The following is a 4,892-nucleotide window of genomic DNA, read 5'->3' as shown; positions in this document are numbered from 1 at the left end:
AGGCGGGGAACGTTGGAGTCTGCAGTCACTGAAGCAAGGAAGCCTCATGTTCGCTTCCAGCTGCCTGGCTGCCGGCCGCCATCTTGGCTGACAGTTAATTTGCATAAGGATATGCTGATTAGCCAATGGGAAGAGTAGCGGTCGTATGCCAATTACCATGTTTCTCTTTTATTAGTGTAGATGCCTGGAAGTTGGCTTACCACACACACAAATGGTAATTATGTGAGGGACTGGAGGTGTTAGCTAACCTTACTGTGGTAAACATTTCGCGATATCAAATCATCACATTGTATGCCTCAAACTTACACTGTTACATGTCAATTATCTTTCAATGAAGCAGAAAAAGAAATAGTCTATATAGTTCATCCTCTCTTGATTCCCAAGAACTCAGTGCTCTCATCTACTTAAAAGCAGAACTGCATCTTCTTGAGCTGTTAAGATTCACATTAGGCCCAGTCTTCTCCCAAAAATATCTTTGTATTTTCTGCTTCTCCTGGCCAGATGCCAGGATAGGCCAACTCGGGGACACAAAGAGAGCAATTATGACCCACTCAAAACCCTAGTTCGGCTAACTAGGGGATGGCAATGCAGAGGGTGGGAATGTTTAAGTAGTCATAATAACAAGAGCAAAAACACCTTGAATGACTTCTCAGTAAGACGCTGTTTTCCCAACAGATTATGGGTGAGCTTTTTAAACTCTGTTAAATGTCAAACCAACTGATAGAGTCAAATGTTGGTAAGCATTCAGAAGGGTTATTTCTTATCAAATAGAGAACCGTGTTGCAAAATCATTATCTGCAGTCTAAAACAGTTGGTAATCTTGGTAGGAACCTCAACTCAAAGGTCTTCTGGGTTTATTGTTTCCTTAACTTCCCTTCAGAAATGGGTAGCATGGAGGGAGAAGTTACCATGGGACACCATTACTAGGAAGGTGAGTGACCCTACTACTGCTAAAAAGGTGGGCTGGCCGATACAATTTAATACCAACCACCAGAGCAGTTGAAAATTAGAAGAATGATTTGGTGCCAGCTCATGAAAAATCTTCAAGCATGATTTGCTCTGGTCCCCTTTTCAAACAAAGGAGCATGGAAGAAAAATACCCCTGCATTCCAAAGTGCCCCATCCAAGGACCCACACCTTGCCTGCCATGAGGAGGTGCAGAGGAAGGAATTTACCCCAAGTGGAAAGTTCACTGAACAGGCTGAGCTGACTACTTGAAAATTACTTGTTCCAAAAGCCCTTCAGAAACCAGTAATCCTATTAGCGTGGCTTCTGGAACAGTTACCTACCTGCAGTAAAAAGTAATTAGAACTGTCAGCCAGCAAATAATTGCTCTGGTGCCTAAATGAATGGGGACTCTTCTCTGAAAGGAATTACTGTTCCTAAATGAGTCAGCTCAGCCCATGGTCTTTGCTTTGGTTGCTGACAAATTGGGCCAACTGCCTAAACCAGTGAGGAAGGGTGAGAGGGGTGAGGGAGCTTTAAGTTGGAAACAAGGCAGGACAAGGGCTACCCAAAGTTGATCCAGCTGAAAGGCTTCTTCTTTTTTTTTCTTTGAAGGGCATTTCTGAGCCACGCTAGCACTGAGCCACCTTCAAGCCTTTCCTGAAAGCATAGGCACCCAAGGCTGCTCGAAGGTCAAGGACTTGGCTGCTGGCTGCATCATAAGACCTCTGAATCTCCGGCCTTTTCCTCCCATTCTTTGCCAGTGCTCACTACATTTACAAGGGAGTCTGGAGGGCAGGAATCCCCACGCCCACAGCTGGGCAACAAGGTCAAGGGTGTCAAAGTAGGTCATTTCCAAAGGAAATCAATGGGAAGGGTTTGGCAAGGACAGGAGTCAATTTGTAAAAGGAAAAAATTCCAGTAAATGGGAGCAATGCCTTCCTAATAAATAACAAAAGTCTCAGATGCTTCTCAGGACTCCTAAAGGGACCCGCTTTCACCTGCTGAAAAGCCAGCTCTACTTCGCTAACATCACTAACAGCTGGGGGAACTGGGGTACAGCGGCACCTACTCTGTGGGGAGATCAGAGTTCTGGCCCAGCCACACCATAACCAGGCGCACAGTTTTGAGCCAGCTCTTAGATTTTCCAGGCTTCTGTTTTGTCACGTGTAAAATGAGAGGAGCAGTTATCCTTGGGGCTTCTCCTACTTGGAAATTCTCTGCTGGATTTGGGGCACAATGGGGCTGTGTGGTCCGAATGCTGGCGGAACACTGTGGGTAGCGGCTTTGGGGATGAAGGTTTCAGGAGCTCTCAGGAAGCCTCGTTGAAAGGTTTTTAAAGGGCCCTTGTGCATGGAGGTCCAAAGGGCATGAGTAAGCCCTGGGGGAAACTTACACAAAAATGGCTGCAGATTTGGGAGGCAGTAGATTGTCGGGTAGAGGCCTGGCTCCATGGCAACTGTGTGCCTAGAGGCTGGTGCAAGTAACCGAGCTTGCTGTTCCTTGCTATTATCTATCACCTTCTGCAAATGAGGAAGATGAAGCATTGCAGGGATGTCATATTGGTGAGCATTGCTGATGCAGAGAGAGGAGGCCAGCCCCCGGAGCCACAAGCTTCCTGCTTGGTCTTCCATCCCAGTAACAGCTAATTTGGCAACTCCGTTGCCTGCAAAAATAACAGACCTTATGTATTTGTGCATCAGCCTGTTTTTGTTCTCTCTTTAGCTCCAAGTTTAATACTAATACTTACTCATAATATTAAATGCCTAACTTAACTGCGGACACATTTACTACTTAGAGACCAATAATATTGGTTTGAATGTGTTGCTAAGAAGACATGAATAATTTCCTGAAAAATTACGCCTGGGGTAGTTGCATAAGTAACAGTAATTAAGCAAATGCCTGAGATAATTATTTACCAATTATTAATTCAAAGTCTATTTTTTTCTCTCCACTTTAGATATACTTTATTATCATATCTATGAAAAATGTTAATAGAAAGATGTATATTTAATGAGCACCTATTAAGGATGTCATTTGACTTAATGCACTACTTTAAACAGTTTATCAACTATCATGCTTTTATAAATAACAATTTTTAATGCAAGGACAAGGGAAATAATTCACCTATTTTTTACAAATCACTTTGTTCAAAATATTGAGTCAGGATAGTGAAAGCTGGAAACATTCCTTGGCAAGTGGGATGGGGAAACTGAGATAGAGAGCTGAACAAACTGGCCAAGCCACTTACAGCCAGCTAGAGAAGGTCACCACCCTAGAGATAACATCTAGGCCTCTGTTGTATTCCAGATCCAGGCCCAGAAAAGCAGCAAAACCAGGTGGGCAACACCAGGACCAGCTGCAATGACTAAGGCGCTGACCAATCCGTAGAGACCATGACCCTGAAAGGGCACACCTGGAAAACTGATGAGTATTCTGCTGAAACCCTCCCTGGGACCTCCCCTAAGACTCCCACCTGCAAGAGACAGGTAAAAACCCTCAAAACCAAGGACCCAGCATGTGCTCTCCTTCCTGGGAGCACACACAATGTCTTTCTCTTCCCCTTCACCTTCCCCCACTGGCAGCATCTCTAAACTCTCAGGGTCCCCACAAGACTAGGAGCCAGGGAAGCAATGGACAGCTAACCCCCTGAACCTGTCTCCAAGGCCCCCTTTTCTCTGACTTCCTAGTGAGCCAAAGAAGCCCGCCTCGTCCTCTCCTGTTACTTCCTCAGCGCTCAGCACTTCCTTGTCTCACTGTCCCCAGCTTTAATAAGCGTACCCTCAAAATCACCTGGACTTGTGAAATCTTTTCTGCACGAAATCAAGAAACGACACAATACTGGCCGGCCCTGGGCAGACCCGATCAGGACCAGGTCCCCTGTCCCGCAATAATATTTTGCAGGCAAATTTGACCCTATGCAACTCCTGCACCACCCATCAGACATGTTTTCAATGTAACATCCACATTTCTGTAAGCGTTGGAGTGACACTCTTTGCGGAGCACAGGGCCAGGCACCGGAAGTGCTGTAGAATTGAGAATAAGCACTTGAATGCTTTCTGCTTTCATCTCCCTTTGAGAGCTCTTTTCATCCTCAAGGTTGAAGCTTTCGAGAGCTCGTCTTTTTTTCAAGATTTTAAACTCTGTGCAGACAACTTTCAAGTCAAGGTTTTCAGCCCTGTAGCCCTCTAGGCCCACATCCCCACTCAGATGGGTATTCTATCTGAAACCAAACTCTTATATCTAGGACGGTCTTAGTCTTGAAGGCTTCTTTTGCTTAAAATGTGGGTGTGGCTAGGGGTGGGGAGAGGGGCAAGGGAGGTGTTCTAGGTAGGAGAGCAGCCACAGAGAATTAGGAATAAAAGTGTGTGTGTGTGTGTGTGGGGGGGTGGCACTGCCCATTTCCTGGGGACCCTTCAGACTGGGAGGAGGGAGAGAGAACTGAAGCTGTTAGCACTTGTGTTTGACTGAAGAAATAGTGGGTGGCGTCAGTGTACAGATGGATTGAAAGGAGAACAGGCAAGGGGTTCAGCTAAGGGGTTGTTTTAATATAAAGTGTAACAGAATGATAGCATTGATTAAATGAAGGCCATTTTGATCCTTTTGGAGGAGGAGAGGATCATAGACCCTTTGAGAATAGAATGAAAACTTGGGAGGTCTTCTCCCCAGAAAAATATGCACCCATTTACCCAGTAAGTGATGACACTATGTATAATTCATGGGACCCAGTGGGTGATGAAATAAATGGGTTTGGGATCCCCAAAGGAAACAGGAATATTTGCACAGTGTAGCTGATAGAAGTCAATAGGAGACTTGGAAAAGGAAGTCAGTTGGGAAAGAAGGGAACAGGTTTTGTTTCATACAACAGGACATGTGGACACGTAGAGATGTGCTTTTGGCAGCTGTGCAGGTGTCTGGAGCTCTGAGGAGAGACCTGGGGGCATGGC

General features: G+C 45.4%; 2 long non-coding RNA genes across 3 annotated transcripts in view; both read left to right on the top strand.

Moving 5' to 3' along the window:
* LOC102251031 overlaps positions 1-3,291 on the top strand; it is an 18,132-nt gene extending 14,841 nt beyond the window's left edge. Inside the window, exons 3-5 of one of the 2 annotated variants that reach the window (XR_001363062.1) lie at positions 881-931; positions 1,561-1,789; positions 3,256-3,291. This is a non-coding gene — a long non-coding RNA (uncharacterized LOC102251031). The remainder of the gene's footprint in view (positions 1-880; positions 932-1,560; positions 1,790-3,255) is intronic. The other variant, XR_313857.2, reaches the window with a different exon arrangement.
* A 53-nt stretch (positions 3,292-3,344) lies between these two features.
* Positions 3,345-4,892, top strand: part of LOC102250239 — a 13,820-nt gene continuing 12,272 nt past the window's right edge. The window contains exon 1 of the long non-coding RNA XR_001363060.1: positions 3,345-3,434. This is a non-coding gene — a long non-coding RNA (uncharacterized LOC102250239). The remainder of the gene's footprint in view (positions 3,435-4,892) is intronic.

Source organism: Myotis brandtii, unplaced genomic scaffold (assembly GCF_000412655.1).
Source record: "Myotis brandtii unplaced genomic scaffold, ASM41265v1 scaffold332, whole genome shotgun sequence".
NCBI lineage: Eukaryota > Metazoa > Chordata > Mammalia > Chiroptera > Vespertilionidae > Myotis > Myotis brandtii.
The sequence above is the reverse complement of the archived record's forward strand: the minus strand, read 5'-3'. Positions and strand labels throughout refer to the sequence as shown.